This window comes from Pristiophorus japonicus, chromosome 4 (genome assembly GCF_044704955.1).
Source record: "Pristiophorus japonicus isolate sPriJap1 chromosome 4, sPriJap1.hap1, whole genome shotgun sequence".
NCBI lineage: Eukaryota > Metazoa > Chordata > Chondrichthyes > Pristiophoridae > Pristiophorus > Pristiophorus japonicus.
This window is the reverse complement of record NC_091980.1, coordinates 113,268,228-113,287,793: the sequence shown is the minus strand read 5'-3', so window position 1 is coordinate 113,287,793 and position 19,566 is coordinate 113,268,228.

Here is a 19,566-nt window from a genome sequence, read left to right as displayed (position 1 = left end):
CATGTTTTTATTGAGTGCACAAGGTTGCAGCCCCTGTTCCATTATTTGAAGGGGCTGCTCCTGAAATTCTGGCTGCACTTCAGTCCCACTCTCCTGATCTTTGGGCACCCTGTGCGGAGGGGAGCGGGTAGGTCCGAAGGCCTATTCGTAGGACTGCTCCTGGGCACGGCCAAGGGTGCCATCAGCCGGTCCAGGCAGTGGGCGGTCGAGGGGGTCGTTCAACCTGACTGCCTGCCTCTCTTCCGCTCTTACATCCAGTCCAGGGTGTCCTTGGAGATGGAGCACGCGGTGTCCACCGGTACGCTCGCGGCCTTCCGCGAGAGGTGGGCACCGGAGGGACTGGAGTGCATCATCACGCCCGGCAACCAAATTTTAATTTGATTTTACGTTTTTTAAGTTTAATTTGTTTTAATTGCCGGTGCTTTTAGTGTCCCCCTTCCCTTTTATAGGGGGCACTGGGGAAAATTGTGATTTTAGTGCCCCCCAAAAAAAAAACACAAAAAAAAAAAAAAAGGGGGGGGAAAAAAAGGGCCTTGTAAATGTCTGGAGTGTCACCCAGGTCGGGTGGCACCGTTTAATGTATTTATGTTTTGCAGGTGAACTCCAAAAAGAGTTTCATGCACAAGGACCAATTGTGGAGCAGTGGAGGCGTGTCCTGCTCAGCAGGAACTGTGAGCAGTGAGGAGAGCAGCTATCAACTTTTGCTCCTGCCTGGAGAGCCCTGAGACCAGCCCAGGAAGAGAAGGAAGGAAGGGGCTTCACCACCAACTTTCACCCAGAGGGAGAGGAGGAGAAAAGAAAACTTTGTACATCTTTTTACCATTCTGCAAAGAGTTGGAGAGAGGGGGAAAAGACCAACAACAACAACATCCAGTGTGGAAGGAGGGAGACTCTACATTTCAACAGGTGGGTGTTGGTGCATTTCCCAAAAAGACTTTGTTGTATCGGTGGGGGGAGGAAAGAAGACCACTGAGGGCCGGAACATCGCGGGGGGTGTGTGTGTGTGTGGTAGTGTGTGTGGGGGCCTTGCTTACAACTAGGCACCCCCCCACAATTGAACCCCCCCCCCCAATTGCCTAGCCTGGGATAGCTGGAGCTACCAGGCTGAAGATTTTTCTCATTTACCCTATTAACATCGTTAGGAGTGTGTGCCTGGTGGCTCTAGCTGCCCCAGGTGAAGACGTCTTCTCCCCCCACCTGAAGACCCACCCCAAGGACTGTGTTTTTTTGTGTTTTGCCATCAGGGGAGTGCACCCACCCACAGCTGCGAGGGGAGACCTGCCCTCGCAGTTCCCCCCCCCTTCCCACCCCCCTCTCTCTTTCTCTGTTACTCTGTTTCTCCCCTCTCTCTCTGAGGCCCCTTTCTCCTAATTTAAAAAAAAAACAATTGAGACAACTGAGCAGAGGGAGCAAGGCCCCTCCCCAATTGCCAACTAGGGGAGTGGTGCCTCGTTAAGGGCTCCTCTGCTCAGTTAAATATACAAGGCCAATAAAGACCATTAAGGCCTGTGACTTTGGGGTGGGTGTAGCCCTTAAAGGGACCCCGTGATGGCGACCCCATCCATGCCGGTGGCAGGGCCAGCGAAGACGTATGCGCAGGTGGCAACTGCTTCCACGGCACCTCCTGCGCCACCCGCTGCCCTGCCACCTTTTCAACTTATAACCAGGAAACACGGGGTCAAGAGCTACACTCACCCCACAATGAGCATTGAGGAGTGCGTGCGGGCGATGGCTGGGGTCGTCGGCCCCTCGGCCATTGTCGCGGCTTCCAAGATGTCTGGGAAGGCCATTTTCTTCCTGGGGTCGGAGCGGGCGGTGTCCCTGGCCCTTGAAAAGGGGCTCACGGTGGGCGGGACGTTCCTGCCGGTGGACCCTCTCGAGGCCACCGCGCAGAGGGTCATCGTGTCAAACGTCCCGCCCTTTGTTTCCGCTGAGCTCCTCCTCCCTCACCTACACCAACTGGGGGAGGTAAGGTCGGGGATCAACCCCATACCGCTCGGCCTCAGGGAGAACAGCCTGCGCCACGTGTTCTCCTTCCGCCGCCAGCTCTTTGTCCGGCTGGCGCTGGAGGACATGACAGAAGGGCACTTTAATGTGGTGCACGAGGGGACTGCCTACCGCGTCTTCTGGACGTCGGACGGCGTGCGGTGCCATGCCTGCAGAGAGGTGGGGCACATTCGCAAGAACTGCCCCGCCTCCAAGGCCGCCAAACCACCGAAGGCAGCCAAGGCTGGCGCCGCCGCCACCCCTCCCCCTAGTTGCGTCCGCGTGCCGGGAGCCATAGGTGCGCGGGCATCGTCGGAGGGCTTTGTTTTCAGGGCCTCCGGCGGGGGGGAAGGGAGAGCGTCCGAACGGAAAGAAGGCGCGGAACAAGGGGAAACACCTAGAGGCGGGTCCCCTCGGTGCGCCAGACAATTTGTTTACTGCGCTCGGCCCAACCCAGTCACCGGCGAGCGGGGGATGCCCCGAGCCCGTGCCCGAGCCCTTGAACAACACCGCAGAGGGGCCCGGGCGCGGGCAAGAAAAGAAAAAGGGGGGGGCGGAGCGGGAGGCCTCGGCAGACATGGAGGTCTCCCTGCCTCAGCGCACCTCCAGCAACAAAAGGAGGCGCCGCTCCGTTGAGGCGGAGGGGGAACAACATCCCTCCGCGGAGGAGTCGGTGCCCGCCGCGTGTCCCGCGTCCCCCACCAGCGCCCCCAAGCAGCGCCGTAGGCGGGAGGAGTCTGTCCCCAGGGAGGGTGAGACAGTCGAGGCTGCCCAGCCTCTGCCTCCCGGAGATGGCGTGGAAGATCTGCCTGTCGGGGGTGGCGTGGGGACCGCGGAGGAATGCATTGCTGCCGGGCCGGGCGCCCCGGGGACTGAGGCGGGCGGGGCCGAAAAGGCCGAACCTGAGCCCGCCCAGCCAATGCACAACTTCCCCCGGGAGTCGCTCGACCCGGCAGAAACCGAAACAAATGTTAATTATGACACTGTAGATGCTGGGCCGGGGGGTGGCAGCGGGGAGGGGGAGGAACACCCACCCTCGCCTCTTGCTGTGGAGCTGGAGCACTTGGAGAGCCTGGGGATTTCCTATGGCCGGGTCTCTCCTTGTTCTCCGGTTCCTGGGGCGGAGGGGGAACCCCATCCGCTGTCATTTCCCGACCCAGCACCATTTTTAAAAGAGCCCAGTGGGGACTCCTCTGCCGACGATCCTGGGGGTGGGATCGGGGCAGAGCCAGGGCCGGTTGGAGCGGCCGGTTCATTTGCCGTACCTTGTGCGGTCGATGGGCCGGCTGCTGGCAGCCACCTCCCGGAGGAGGACGGGGACTCGGTGGGGGACGCGGGTGAAGACCTAGAGACCACCGCCAGCGAGGCGGTGGATCTGCTCGCGGCCGCCGCCGAGACCATCCTCATTCCTGCACGGGAACTCCGGGACTTTTTGGCCCAGAGCCGGGGTCACTGCAACCAAGCCCGACTGGCCCTGGAAAAATGGTCCGAGCCAGAGCTGATCAAGGGGTCCGTCCGCGCCGCCATCAAAACCTTGGCCGCGGGCGGGCCCTTGACAAAGGCGCAACACCTTGAGCTGCGCGAGCTGGGCTGCGGAGGGAGCGGAGTTCAACAAAAGACTCCGCTCCCTCCCCCACAATAGGCTAAGGTAGAGGTTGCACTATGCTTTTGCCATGAAGATAACCATAGCCAGCCTCAACATCAACGGCGGCAGAGGGGCACGCCGTAGATTTGACAATTTTTCGCTCCTGCGGGAGGGGAAATATGCGGCGTGCTTCCTGCAAGAAACCCACACCGTTCCGGGAGACGAAGCCACGTGGCTCCTGGAATGGCAAGGAGAGGTCCGCATGAGCCACCTCACTGCCATTTCTAGTGGGGTGGCCATCTTGCTGGGCCCGCATTTTCAGCCGGAGATCTTGGGGGTCGAGGAGCCCGTGCCAGGCCGCTTGCTGCACGTAACGGTTCGCCTGGGGGACGTGCCGCTCCATCTCGTGAACGTGTACGCCCCTCAGCCCGGCCCGCAGCAAACGCGCTTCTTTGAAGAGGTGTCCGCTCTTCTTGGCTCCGTCGACGTCGGCGACTGCATTGTCCTCGGGGGGGATTTTAACTGCACCCTCGAGGCGAGGGACCGCTCCGGTGCCCCGCAGTGCATGACGGCGATGGAGAAGTTGAGGGACCTGGTCGGGTCCTTCGACTTGGTGGACGTCTGGCGAAATCTCCACCCCGACTCCAGCGCCTTTACTTGGGTGAGGCCTGGAGTTGGATGGTCTAGAGTCGACCGCCTTTACGTGTCTCGGGCGTACGTTTCCTGCGTCCCGGCGGCCTCCATGCGGCCGGTGCCGTGTTCGGACCACCACCTGGTGTGGGCGGAGCTCGCTTCGCTCCGCGCGAGGACGGGGTCCGCGTACTGGCACTTTAACAACCGGCTGCTGGAGGACGTGCGGTTCCAGGACTCGTTCCGTCGATTCTGGTCCGACTGGAGAAGGAAGCAGGGGGGCTTCCCCTCCTTGAGGCTATGGTGGGACGTGGGCAAGGCTCACGTCCGCGTCTTCTGTCAAGAGTACGCGAGGGGGTCGACCAAGAGGCGGGCGGCCAGAGTCGGGCGCCTAGAAAAAGAGGTGCTCGACCTGGAAGCCCGTCTCGGTCAAGTCGTCCAGGACCCGGCCCTGCGGACGGTGTACGAAGCGAAGAAGACCGCGCTGAAGGACCTGCAGCTCGTCGGGTCCCGAGGTCGCGGATCCGGTTCCTGCGGGATCTGGACCGCGGCTCCCCCTTCTTCTACTCGCTGGAAAAAAGGCAGAGTGTCCGTAAGCAGCTCTTGACGCTGCTGGCCGACGACGGCTCTCTCGTCTCGGATCCGGAGGGCGTCAACAACAGGGCCCGTGAATATTACGGGGCTCTGTTCTCTCCGGATCCGTCCAGCGAGGAAGCGCGTAGAGTTTTGTGGGAGGACCTGCCGAAGGTCAGCCCGGAGGGCGCCGAAAATCTGGAAGCTCCGCTAAGCCTGGCGGAGCTGACCGGTGCCCTCGCCCGGCTCTCGAGGGGAAAATCCCCGGGGCTGGACGGGCTGACCGTGGAGTTCCACAGGGCGTTCTGGGACGTCCTGGGGAGCGACTACGCGCGGGTCCTGGGGGAAAGTCTGGCGACCGGGGAGATGCCCCTCTCTTGGCGCAGGGCAGTCATCGTCCTGCTGCCTAAGAAGGGCGATCTCCGCCTCCTTAAGAACTGGCGCCCGGTCTCCCTCCTCAGCACGGACTACAAAATCTTCGCCAGGGCGATGTCTGCTCGCCTTGGTGCCGTGCTGGACCACATGATCCACCCCGACCAGTCCTACACGGTCCCGGGCCGGACAATCCACGATAACATCCATCTGGTCCGGGACCTCATCCATTGTTCCCAGGAGGCTGGCCTGTCGGTCGCCTTCCTATCCCTCGACCAAGAGAAGGCGTTCGACAGGGTGGATCACGACTATCTGCTCGGAACTCTGCGCGCTTTCGGGTTCGGGACGCATTTCGTCGCCCGGATCCGACTTTTGTACGCCGCCGCGGAGTGTCTGATTAAGGTTAACGGGTCCTTGACGGCGCCCCTTCGCTTTAGGAGAGGGGTGCGCCAGGGATGCCCCATGTCCGGCCAGTTATACGCCGTTTGCGTGGAGCCTTTCCTGCGCCTCTTGCGGACGAGGTTGACGGGACTGGCTCTGCAAGGGCCGGGCGTGGAGGTCGTCCTCTCGGCTTACGCCGATGACGTGCTCCTCGCGGTAGAGGATCCCGCTGACCTGCGGAGGATGCGTGAGTGCCAGGAGATTTACTCGGCCGCGTCCTCCGCCAGGATCAACTGGGAGAAATGTTCCGGACTCCTGGTGGGTCAGTGGCGGGTGGACTCCCTGCCGGAGGAGCTCAGGCCTTTTGCCTGGAGCACGACCCATCTCCTCTATCTGGGAGTCTACCTTAGCCCCGACGAGGGAGCCTGGCCGGCGAACTGGCAGGAGCTGGAGGCCAAGGTCACCGCTCGCCTAGGGCGCTGGACAGGACTGCTCCGAGTGCTGTCCTACAGGGGTCGAGCGCTAGTCATAAACCAGCTGGTGGCCGCAATGCTGTGGTATCGGCTGGTCACTTTGACCCCTCCCCCTGCGTTTGTCGCCAAGATACAGAAGAAGCTGATGGACTTCTTCTGGAACAACAGGAAGCACTGGGTCTCTGCCGCGGTCTTGAGTCTCCCGCTTGAGGAGGGCGGTCAGTCGTTGGTGTGCGTCAGCGCCCAGCTCGCGACTTTCCGTCTTCAGACCCTGCAGAGATACCTTTACGTCGAGCCCCCTCCGAGGTGGTGTGCTCTGGCGAGGTATTTCTTCCGCCAGCAGCGCGACCTCAATTATGACACGCAGCTCCTGTTTGTGAACTTGGGGGGTGCCAGGACCGCCCTCCGGGAGCTGCCTGTCTTTTACAGGGAACTCATCAGGGTCTGGAACAAAGTCTCCACCAAGCGCAGCTCTCCGCCGGCTGGAGTGGCGGCCGTCCTGCAGGAACCGCTGCTCGGGAATCCGTACCTCCACGGCCGAGGTTTTATGTGGCGGTCGGAAGAGAGGGCTGTGGCTGGTGAGGTGACCAGGGTCAGGGACCTGCTCGATGGCGGAGGAGCGGGCTGGATGGCGCCAGACACGCTGGCGCGGCGCCTTAATTCTGCCAACGTCCGCCACGCGGCCGATGCCATCGAGTCGCTAAAAACAGCTCTGGGCCCTGACTCCGTTAGGTGCATCGAGGAGGCTCAAGCACGTGGGGAGATCCCGTCTGAACTGACCCCCGTCCGGACGGAATTCCTCATCGGCGCCAAACCCCGGAACCTCCCTCGGGGGCCGGCGCCTCACAACTTGAGCCGCCTCGGGGAAATCCCCTCCGTGCCTTTCAGTTCCGCGCGGAGGGGTTTCCTGTACGGGCTGCTCCTGCACACCCTCAACTTTGCCATCCTCGCCAGCCGTCTGGACACGCCATGGCGTACCATCTTGCCGTCCGGAGGAGGCGGGGGTCCCCGATGGAGGGCACTCTATGCAGGGGTCCTCCCACTATTCATCGGGGACTTGGCCTGGAGGGTGGTGCATGGAGCAGTGCCGCGCAACAAATTTTTAAGCCGGTTCACGGACTCCCAGGCCGCCTGCAATTTCTGCGGTCTGGAGGAGTCCGTGTTCCATGTTTTTATTGAGTGCACAAGGTTGCAGCCCCTGTTCCATTATTTGAAGGGGCTGCTCCTGAAATTCTGGCTGCACTTCAGTCCCACTCTCCTGATCTTTGGGCACCCTGTGCGGAGGGGAGCGGGTAGGTCCGAAGGCCTCCTCGTAGGACTGCTCCTGGGCACGGCCAAGGGTGCCATCAGCCGGTCCAGGCAGCGGGCGGTCGAGGGGGTCGTTCAACCTGACTGCCTGCCTCTCTTCCGCTCTTACATCCGGTCCAGGGTGTCCTTGGAGATGGAGCACGCGGTGTCCACCGGTACGCTCGCGGCCTTCCGCGAGAGGTGGGCACCGGAGGGACTGGAGTGCATCATCACGCCCGGCAACCAAATTTTAATTTGATTTTACGTTTTTAAGTTTAATTTGTTTTAATTGCCGGTGCTTTTAGTGTCCCCCTTCCCTTTTATAGGGGGCACTGGGGAAAATTGTGATTTTACTGCCCAAAAAAAAACCAAAAAAAGAAAAACACAAAAAAACAAAAAAAAAAGGGGGAAAAAAAAAAAGGGCCTTGTAAATGTCTGGAGTGTCGCCCAGGTCGGGTGGCACCGTTTAATGTTTTATGTTTTTGCAGGTGAACTCCAAAAAGAGTTTCATGCACAAGGACCAATTGTGGAGCAGTGGAGGCGTGTCCTGCACAGTAGGAACTGTGAGCAGTGAGGAGAGCAGCTATCAACTTTTGCTCCTGCCTGGAGAGCCCTGAGACCAGCCCAGGAAGAGAAGGAAGGAAGGGGCTTCACCACCAACTTTCACCCAGAGGGAGAGGAGGAGAAAAGGAAACTTTTAACAACTCTTTACCATTTCTGCAAGGAGTTGGAGAGAGGGGGAAAAGACAAACAACAACATCCAGTGTGGAAGGAGGGAGACTCTACCATTCTACAGGTGGGTGTTGGTGCAGTCCCAAAAAGACTTTGTTGAATCGGTGGGGGGAGGAAAGAAGACCACTGAGGGCCGGAACATCGCGGGGGGTGTGTGTGTGTGGAAAGTGTGTGTGGGGGCCTTGCTTACAACTAGGCCCCCCCCCACAATTGAACCCCTCCAATTGCCTAGCCTGGGATAGCTGGAGCTACCAGGCTGAAGATTTCTTTTCCTTAAATACCCTATTAAACATCATTAGGAGTGTGTGCCTGATGGCTCGAGCTGCCCCAGGTGAAGACATTTTCTCCCCTCACCTGAAGACCACCCCAAAGACTTTGTGTTTTGCCATCTGGGGATTGCACCCACCCACAGCTGCGAGGGGAGACCTGCCCTCGCAGTTCCCCCCCCTTCCCACCCCCCTCTCTCTTTCTCTGTTACTCTGTTTCTCCCCTCTCTCTCTGAGGCCCCTTTCTCCTCATTTTTAAAAAAAAACAAAAAAAAAACAATTAAGACACTGAGCAGAGGGAACAAGGCCCCTCCCCAATCATTAACTAGGGGAGAGGTGTGCCTCTTTCAGAGCTCCCTCTGTTCAAACACCAACGAGGCTAATAAAGACTTTGGGGTGGGTGTGGCCCTTAAAGGGACCCCGTGATGGCGACCCCATCCACGCCGGTGGCAGGGCCAGCGAAGACATATGCGCAGGTGGCAACCGCTTCCACGGTACCTCCTGCGCCACCCGCTGCCCTGCCACCTTTCAGACGAATTACAAAAAAACACGGGGTCAAGAGCTACACTCACCCCACAATGAGCATTGAGGAGTGCGTGCGGGCGATGGCTGGGGTAGTCGGCCCCTCGGCCATTGTCGCAGCCTCCAAGATGTCTGTGAAGGCCGTGTTCTTCCTGGGGTCGGAGCAGGCGGTGTCCCTGGCCCTCGAAAAGGGGCTCACGGTGGGCGGGACATTCCTGCCGGTGGATCCTCTCGAGGCCACCGCGCAGAGGGTCATCGTATCGAACGTCCCGCCCTTTGTTCCCGCTGAGCTCCTCCTCCCTCACCTACACCAACTGGGGGAGGTAAGGTCGGGGATCAACCCCATACCGCTTCGCCTCCGGGAGAACAGCCTGCGCCACGTGTTCTCCTTCCGCCGCCAGCTCTTTGTCCGGCTGGCGCGGGAGGAGACGACCGAGGGGAACTTTAATGTGGTGCACGAGGGGACTGCCTACCGCGTCTCCTGGACGTCGGACGGCGTGCGGTGCCATGCCTGTAGGGAGGTGGGGCATGTTCGCAAGAACTGCCCCGCCTCCAAGGCCGCCAAACCACCGAAGGCGGCCAAGGCTGGCGCCGCCGCCACCCCTCCCCCTAGTTGCGTCCGCGTGCCGGGAGCCATGGGTGCGCGGGCATCGTCGGGGGCCTTTGTTTTCACGGCCTCTGGCGGGGGGGAGGGAGAGCGTCCGACCGGTAAGAAGGCGCGGAAGAAGGCAAAACACCCAGAGGCGGATCCCCTCAGTGCGCCAGAAAGTTTGACCACCGCGCTCAGCCCAACCCCGTCACCGGCGAGCGCGGGGTGCCCTGAGCCCGTGCCTGAGCCCTTGACCAATACCGCAGAGGGGCCCGGGCGCGGGCAAGAAAAGGAAAAGGGGGGGGCGGAGCGGGAGGCTTCGGCAGACATGGAGGTCTCCCTGCCTTCGCGCGCCCCCAGGAACAAAAAGAGGCACCGCCCCAATGAGGCGGAGGGGGAACAACATCCCTCCGCGGAGGAGGCGGTGCCCGCCGCGTGTCCCGCGTCCCCCACCAGCGCTCCCAAATTGCGCTGCAGGCGCGAGGAGTCTGTCCCCGGGGAGGGTGAGGCAGTCGAGGCTGCCCAGCCGCTGCCTCCTGGGGATGGAGTGGAAGATCTACCTGTCGTGGGGGGCGTGGGGCCAGCGGAAGAATGCATTGCCGCCGGGCCGGGCGTCCCGGCGACTGAGGCGGGCGGGGCCGAAAAGGCCGAACCTGAGCCCGCCCAGCTATTAATCAACTGCCCCCGGGAGTCGCTCGACCCGGCAGAAACACAAATGAGTGATTTTAATGAAACTGTAGATGCTGGGCCGGGGGGTGGCAGCGGGGAGGGGGAGGAACACCCACCCTCGCCTCTTGCTGTGGAGCTGGAGCACTTGGAGAGCCTGGGGATTTCCTATGGCCGGGTCTCTCCTTGTTCCCCGGTTCCTGGGGCGGAGGGGGAACCCCTTCCGCTGTCATTTCCCGACCCAGCACCATTTTTAAAAGAGCCCAGTGGGGACTCCTCTGCCGACGATCCTGGGGGTGGGATCGGGGCAGAGCCAGGGCCGGTTGGAGCGGCCGGGTCATTTGCCGTACCTTGTGCGGCCGATGGGCCGGCTGCTGGCGGCCACCTCCCGGAGGAGGACGGGGACTCGGTGGGGGACGCGGGTGAAGACCTAGAGACCACCGCCAGCGAGGCGGTGGATCTGCTCGCGGCCGCCGCCGAGACCATCCTCATTCCTGCAAAGGAACTCCGGGACTTTTTGGCCCAGAGCCGGGGTCGCTGAAACCAAGCCCGACTGGCCCTGGAAAAATGGTCCGAGCCAGAGCTGATCAAGGGGTCCGTCCGCGCCGCCGTCAAAACCTTGGCCGCGGGCGGGCCCTTGACAAAGGCGCAACACCTTGAGCTGCGCGAGCTCGAGGGACTCCTCGCTGGGCTGCGGAGGGAGCGGAGTTCAACAAAAGACTCCGCTCCCTCCCCCACAATAGGCTAAGGTAGAGGTTGCACTATGCTTTTGCCATGAAGATAACCATAGCCAGCCTCAACATCAACGGCGGCAGAGGGGCACGCCGTAGATTTGATAATTTTTCACTCCTGCGGGAGGGGAAATATGCGGCGTGCTTCCTGCAAGAAACCCACACCGTTCCGGGAGACGAAGCCACGTGGCTCCTGGAATGGCAAGGAGATGTCCGCATGAGCCACCTCACCGCCATTTCTAGTGGGGTGGCCATCTTGCTGGGCCCGCATTTTCAGCCGGAGATCTTGGGGGTCGAGGAGCCCGTGCCAGGCCGCTTGCTGCACGTAACGGTTCGCCTGGGGGACGTGCCGCTCCATCTCGTGAACGTGTACGCCCCTCAGCCCGGCCCGCAGCAAACACGCTTCTTTGAAGAGGTGTCCGCTCTTCTTGGCTCCGTCGACGTCGGCGACTGCATTGTCCTCGGGGGGGATTTTAACTGCACCCTCGAGGCGAGGGACCGCTCCGGTGCCCCGCAGTGCATGACGGCGATGGAGAAGTTGAGGGACCTGGTCTGGTCCTTCGACTTGGTGGACGTCTGGCGAAATCTCCACCCCGACTCCAGCGCCTTTACTTGGGTGAGGCCTGGAGTAGGATGGTCTAGAGTCGACCGCCTTTACGTGTCTCGGGCGTACGTTTCCTGCGTCCCGGCGGCCTCCATGCGGCCGGTGCCGTGTTCGGACCACCACCTGGTGTGGGCGGAGCTCGCTTCGCTCCGCGCGAGGACGGGGTCCGCGTACTGGCACTTTAACAACCGGCTGCTGGAGGACGTGCGGTTCCAGGACTCGTTCCGTCGATTCTGGTCCGACTGGAGAAGGAAGCAGGGGGGCTTCCCCTCCTTGAGGCTATGGTGGGACGTGGGCAAGGCTCACGTCCGCGTCTTCTGTCAAGAGTACGCGAGGGGGTAGACCAAGAGGCGGGCGGCCAGAGTCGGGCGCCTAGAAAAAGAGGTGCTCGACCTGGAAGCCCGTCTCGGTCAAGTCGTCCAGGACCCGGCCCTGCGGACGGTGTACGAAGCGAAGAAGGCCGCGCTGAAGGACCTGCAGCTCGTCGGGTCCCGAGGCGCGTTCGTGAGGTCGCGGATCCGGTTCCTGCGGGATCTGGACCGCGGCTCCCCCTTCTTCTACTCGCTGGAAAAAAGGGAGAGTGTCCGTAAGCAGCTCTTGACGCTGCTGGCCGACGACGGCTCTCTCGTCTCGGATCCGGAGGGCGTCAACAACAGGGCCCGTGAATATTACGGGGCTCTGTTCTCTCCGGATCCGTCCAGCGAGGAAGCGCGTAGAGTTTTGTGGGAGGACCTGCCGAAGGTCAGCCCGGAGGGCGCCGAAAATCTGGAAGCTCCGCTAAGCCTGGCGGAGCTGACCGGTGCCCTCGCCCGGCTCTCGAGGGGAAAATCCCCGGGGCTGGACGGGCTGACCGTGGAGTTCCACAGGGCGTTCTGGGACGTCCTGGGGAGCGACTACGCGCGGGTCCTGGGGGAAAGTCTGGCGACCGGGGAGATGCCCCTCTCTTGGCGCAGGGCAGTCATCGTCCTGCTGCCTAAGAAGGGCGATCTCCGCCTCCTTAAGAACTGGCGCCCGGTCTCCCTCCTCAGCACGGACTACAAAATCTTCGCCAGGGCGATGTCTGCTCGCCTTGGTGCCGTGCTGGACCACATGATCCACCCTGACCAGTCCTACACGGTCCCGGGCCGGACAATCCACGATAACATCCATCTGGTCCGGGACCTCATCCATTGTTCCCAGGAGGCTGGTCTGTCGGTCGCCTTCCTATCCCTCGACCAAGAGAAGGCGTTCGACAGGGTGGATCACGACTATCTGCTCGGAACTCTGCGCGCTTTCGGGTTCGGGACGCATTTCGTCGCCCGGATCCGACTTTTGTACGCCGCCGCGGAGTGTCTGATTAAGGTTAACGGGTCCTTGACGGCGCCCCTTCGCTTTAGGAGAGGGGTGCGCCAGGGATGCCCCATGTCCGGCCAGTTATACGCCGTTTGCGTGGAGCCTTTCCTGCGCCTCTTGCGGACGAGGTTGACGGGACTGGCTCTGCAAGGGCCGGGCGTGGAGGTCGTCCTCTCGGCTTACGCCGATGACGTGCTCCTCGCGGTAGAGGATCCCGCTGACCTGCGGAGGATGCGTGAGTGCCAGGAGATTTACTCGGCCGCGTCCTCCGCCAGGATCAACTGGGAGAAATGTTCCGGACTCCTGGTGGGTCAGTGGCGGGTGGACTCCCTGCCGGAGGAGCTCAGGCCTTTTGCCTGGAGCACGACCCATCTCCTCTATCTGGGAGTCTACCTTAGCCCCGACGAGGGAGCCTGGCCGGCGAACTGGCAGGAGCTGGAGGCCAAGGTCACCGCTCATCTAGGGCGCTGGACAGGACTGCTCCGAGTGCTGTCCTACAGGGGTCGAGCGCTAGTCATAAACCAGCTGGTGGCCGCAATGCTGTGGTACCGGCTGGTCACTTTGACCCCTCCCCCTGCGTTTGTCGCCAAGATACAGAAGAAGCTGGTGGACTTCTTCTGGAACAACAGGAAGCACTGGGTCTCTGCCGCGGTCTTGAGTCTCCCGCTTGAGGAGGGCGGTCAGTCGTTGGTGTGCGTCAGCGCCCAGCTCGTGACTTTCCGTCTTCAGACCCTGCAGAGATACCTTTACGTCGAGCCCCCTCCGAGGTGGTGTGCTCTGGCGAGGTATTTCTTCCGCCAGCAGCGCGACCTCAATTATGACACGCAGCTCCTGTTTGTGAACTTGGGGGGTGCCAGGACCGCCCTCCGAGAGCTGCCTGTCTTTTACAGGGAACTCATCAGGGTCTGGAACAAAGTCTCCACCAAGCGCAGCTCTCCGCCGGCTGGAGTGGCGGCCGTCCTGCAGGAACCGCTGCTCGGGAATCCGTACCTCCACGGCCGAGGTTTTATGTGGCGGTCGGAAGAGAGGGCTGTGGCTGGTGAGGTGACCAGGGTCAGGGACCTGCTCGATGGCGGAGGAGTGGGCTGGATGGCGCCAGACACGCTGGCGCGGCGCCTAAACTCTGCCAACATCCGCCACGCGGCCGATGCCATCGAGTCGCTAAAAACAGCTCTGGGCCCTGACTCCGTTAGGTGCATCGAGGAGGCTCAAGCACGTGGGGAGATCCCGTCCGAACTGACCCCCGTCCGGACGGAATTCCTCATCGGCGCCAAACCCCGGAACCTCCCTCGGGGGCCGGCGCCTCACAACTTGAGCCGCCTCGGGGAAATCCCCTCCGTGCCTTTCAGTTCCGCGCGGAGGGGTTTCCTGTACGGGCTGCTCCTGCACACCCTCAACTTTGCCATCCTCGCCGGCCGTCCGGACACGCCATGGCGTACCATCTTGCCGTCCGGAGGAGGCGGGGGTCCCCGATGGAGGGCACTCTACGCAGGGGTCCTCCCACTATTCATCGGGGACTTGGCCTGGAGGGTGGTGCACGGAGCAGTGCCGTGCAACAAATTTTTAAGCCGGTTCACGGACTCCCAAGCCGCCTGCAATTTCTGCGGTCTGGAAGAGTCCGTGTTCCATGTTTTTATGGAATGCACAAGGTTGCAGCCCCTGTTTTATTATTTGAAGGGGCTGCTCCTGAAATTCTGGCTGCACTTCAGTCCCACTCTCCTGATCTTTGGGCACCCTGTGCGGAGGGGAGCGGGTAGGTCCGAAGGCCTCCTCGTAGGACTGCTCCTGGGCACGGCCAAGGGTGCCATCAGCCGGTCCAGGCAGCGGGCGGTCGTTCAACCTGACTGCCTGCCTCTCTTCCGCTCTTGCATCCGGTCCAGGGTGTCCTTGGAGATGGAGCACGCGGTGTCCACCGGCACGCTCGCGGCCTTCCGCAAGAGGTGGGCACCGGAGGGACTGGAGTGCATCATCACGCCCGGCAACCAAATTTTAATTTGATTTTACGTTTTTAAGTTTAATTTGTTTTAATTGCTGGTGCTTTTAGTGTCCCCCTTCCCTTTTATAGGGGGCACTGGGGAAAATTGTGATTTTAATGCCCAAAAAAAAACAAAAAAAGAAAAACACAAAAAAAAAAGGGGGAAAAAAAAAAAGGGCCTTGTAAATGTCTGGAGTGTCACCCAGGTCGGGTGGCACCGTTTAATGTTTTATGTTTTTGCAGGTGAACTCCAAAAAGAGTTTCATGCACAAGGACCCCCAGGTCTCTCTGTACTGCAGCACTTTGCCATTTTTCTCCATTTAAATTATAATTAGCTTTTCTATTATTTCTGCCAAAGTGGATAAACTCACATTTTCCCACATTATACTCCATCTGCCAAATTTTTGCACACTCACTTAGCCTGTCTATATCCCTTTGCATATTTTTAGTGTCCTCCTCACAATTTGCTTTCCCACCCCTCTTTGTATCATCAGCAAACTTGGCTACATTACACTTGGTCCCTTCATCCAAGTCATTAATATCGATTGTAAATAGTTGAGGAGCCAGCACCGATCCCTGCGGCACCCCACTAGTCACTGTGTGCCAACTGGAAAATGACCCATTTATCCCGACTCTCTGTTTTGTTAGTTAGCCAATCCTAGATCCATGCTGATATATTACCCCCAACCCTGTGAGCTTTTATCTTGTGCAGTAACCTCTTATGCGTCACCTTATTGAATGCCTTCTGGAAATCCAAATACACTACATCCACTGGTTCCCCCTTATCCACTCTGCTTCAGATATGTCTTCCTTTTTCCTGAACCGAGAATTCCACATCACCGTGGTTGATAGGGTCCTTAACCATGACCTTCCCATTTCCTGTACTCTTGCCCTCACCCCTTCCTCCCAGAACTAGGATAAGGATCCCCTTATCTTCACCTTCTACCCCACCAGCTTCCACATTCAACAGATCATTCTCCGTCACCTCCAGCCTGATGCCACAAAACACATCTTGCCCGCCCTTTCCCTTTCAGCATTCCAAAGAGGTTATCCCCTCAGCGACAACCTGATCCACTCTTCATTCATCCCCAATAAAATTAAAAATTATTAACACAGGCTCCCCTTCTCATCCAAGCGCAGGAGATGCAACATCTACCCTTTCACCTCCTTCCTTCCCACTGTCCAGGATCTCAAACACTCTTTTTTCAGGTGAAACAGCAATTTACTTGTACGTCTTTCAGTTTAGTATACTATATTCGCTGCCCACGATATGGTCTCCTCTAAATTGGGGAGACCAAATGCAGATTGGGTGATCATTTTGCTGAACACCTCCGTTCAGTCTGCAACATGAACGGCCATTTTACTTCTCCATCCAACTCTAACCTCTCTGTCCTCAACCTCGTACCCTGTTCTAATGACGCGCAACAGAAGCTCAAGGAACAGTACCCCAGCTTTGAGTTCAACAATTTCAGATCATAACCACTGCTCTGCTGATGCCATTTACAACTCCTTTAAACCTGTCTTTTGTTTCTTTACTTTTCCCATTACCACCTGCTTTTGCCTTGCACCATCATCTCTTTTGTCATTTAATCACTTCTGCCTTCCACCCTATCACAGACCTTCCATTTTGTTCTTTCCTCTGCTCCCCCTTTCCCTTCTCTGTACTTGCTTAAAAACTGTTACATCTCAAACTTCTTCCAGTTCTGATGAAAGGTTATTAACTTGAAACGTTAACTCTATTTCTCGTTCCACAGATACTGCCTGACCTGCTGAGTATTTTCATGATTTTCTATTTGTATTTCAGATTAATTGAATTGAAAATTGTTTCGATACTTCTTCAAGATTCTGTTGTTTTTGGTTATTAATATGACATAACTTACACGTATTGATTTTGTAGTTCTAGGAGGATTGATAAAATTGGTACAAGTCTTTCGTATTGGTTGCACATGTGCTTTGTACTGGAAAATGTAAGATTGATTATATTGTGAATTACTTCTAACAGACGTATACGTAGCATGAAAATCTGATTATAAATTATTGCAGTAGGGTAAGCTTGCAAAGAAAAACACAAAGAGTGTCCTAATAAGGCTATAGTACAAAACTATCAAAAATGTAATATATTTAACCTACAACACTGACTATTTCAGTTTTCACAAATTCAACTGCAGTACGACTACAAATTTCTATGTAAGTGTTGTACATTTTGCAGCCCTGTAAAAATGGTTGTTGCTCAACAATCACATTGCCGTATTCCATCAAAATCCATTATTTAATAATAGAAGTGTTTGAATAATGTAAGTGGTTCCTAATTACTTGGTCATTTTCTTTTCTCTATTTTCTCTCAATCTGTGGATTGTCTCAGCTGCTTATTTAAACCATGTCAGCTTACAATATAGGAATCATCCAGCTTGATATTATAAATTCTTTGACAACCTGATAAATTTAATTTGTATAGTTCATATAAATAATGATTGAGCATATCTTGTTTTGCCAAATGTTTTGCGTATTCAACCATTTTGATTCAATACAATTGGTCATTGCTGGTCAGTTAACATTCTTTTTCAAGTAATTTCTGATTAATGATTTTTTTCATGGTAATAATAGATTTCATAGATAGTTCAGATAGCAAAATATACATTCTTACAATTGTGTAGCCAGGAAAAAGGCAGAGGGGATATAGTCCAAACTCGTAGGTCGTAAATATCAGCTATAATTGGTTCCTTAAGCTGCTTGAGGTGAGTCTCCCTCTCCTTTCCTAGGGCCCAGGTTTCAGCCTCAGTTGCTCCTGATTTTTTTGGAGCAACTGGTGTAGAACGGAGTATCTTAGAAATACAAATTCTCAGCATTTAGTTTGCTCCAGTTCTAGTCAGTAAGAACAGTTTCACTTTGGAACAGAATTTTTTTTTCAAAAGGGGGCATATCCGGCCACTTACGCCTGTTTTCAAAGTTTCGGCAGTGAAAACTTACTCCAAACTAACTTAGAATGGAGTCAGTGAAGATTTTTGTACGCTCGAAAAAACCTTGTCTACACTGTAGAAAATCAGGCGAAGGGAATTGGGGGGGGGGGGGGTTTAAAGGAAAGTTTACAAACATTAAGCACTTCAGTTTTACAAATAAAGAGCCATCATCAATAATAAATGATAAAAACATCTATAAATCAACCAATAAATCAATCAAAAAAAATTAATAAGAAATAATTTTTTTAAAAAATCAATAAAACATTTTCTACTTCCCGACTGCAGCACCGGGAGCCCTCCAACAGTGTGCTGGTATGCCCCCTCCCACAGTGTGTCTCTGTCAGTGTCTCTATCTCTCTGTCTGTCTGTGTGTGTCTCTCACTCTCTGTCTGTGAAGGAGAAGGGGGGGGGGAAGGAGAAGGGGGCGATGGGGGGGGGAGGCTGAACGGGCCGCGCCCGGTTGAGCCCAAGACTTCGGGCAGGGCCCGTCCCCAGCACCAGATTTACAGGTAGGTGGCGTTGGTCGGGTCGGGTCCGGGGTCGGGAGCGCGGGTCGGGTCCGGGGTGGGGGGGTGGTCGGGAGCACGGGTCAGGTTGGGTCGGGGGGAGGATGGAGGTCGGGTTGGTTCGGGTGGGGGGGAGGGAGGAACGCGGGTCGGTTCATGTTGGGGGTGGGAGGTCAGGTTGGGTCCGGTCCGGGGGTGGGTGTCGGGAGCGCGGGTCGGGTCGGGGGGTGGTGGGAGGGAGGTCAGTTCGGTTCGGGGGGGAGGGAGAGGGAGGTCAGGTCGGTGGGGGGGGGGGGAGGGAGGAGCGTTGGTCGGGTCCAGTCCGGGGGGTCCGGTCCGGGGGCGGGGGGAGCGGGAGTCGGGTTGGTGTTGGGGGGTCAGGTCCGGGGGCGTGGGGGGAAGCAGGAGTCGGGTCGGGTCGGGAGGAAGCAGGAGCTGGGCGTGGGAGGCAGCCTTATGCACGCAGCCCCAGTGAGGCCATTCAGCCAGGGCTAGGGGCTGCATGCTTCGGGCCCCTCCCACACAGTTTTGTAGCGCGCATGTGCAGAGGTCCCGGCACTGTTTTCAGCGCAAGGACCGAGCTCTGCCCCCTATAGCTCGTACTGTGCCGCGCCCAACTCAAGAGGACCAGCAGGGAGCCAGAGAATCTGGAAGTTTTTTTTAGGCGCACTTTGTGGCGCGAAAAACAGACGTCCAGGTCGGGGCTGCGCCGCTCTAGGCGCGGCCCGAAACTTGGGCCCCTACATTCTAACATACCAAGTGCTAATTCTGCTGGCACATGAAGTACTGTCCAGATTCCCACCATTTCCCTTTATTTTGAGTAGTTAATGGTTTCTTATTGAGTTACCAGTTTTGAATTGAAGTCGTGCAAGTTTAACTGGACCCATTCCTGGCAGACCGCAGAGAACTTTCTTCTAGACTTCGGTTATTAAACAAATAAATAAGAATTCAGTGCAAGTTACTACTTTCTTGAAAATGTAATAACTACAGATTCAAGTGCATCCTAAAGAAGGTAGACAGATATTGTATTTGGAAATGAAAAGATGCTCAATGTTACAAGAACAGACAATTCTGAGTTCTCAATCGTACTGCACTATAATATGTTAATTTTCGAATGGCTGCCCCTCTCAATTTGAAAAATTGGTACTTTCAATCAGAGCTAACCCAAAATAGTAGAATCAGTTTTACCTTTTTTTCTAACTGATTTTGGAGCCATAAATCATACCACATATCAAAAAAGGCCCACCAGTGCCATTACTTTAAAGTCTAAGCGGCAGCGGTGATAAATATAGGGTTAGGTGGACACAATTGATTTTTAATGGAGCTATGATAATTAACTTTTGGTAAGGGGGTAATGGCTAAGCAGTAGATATTCGGGTAGTAAGAGGAGGGGTGGGGC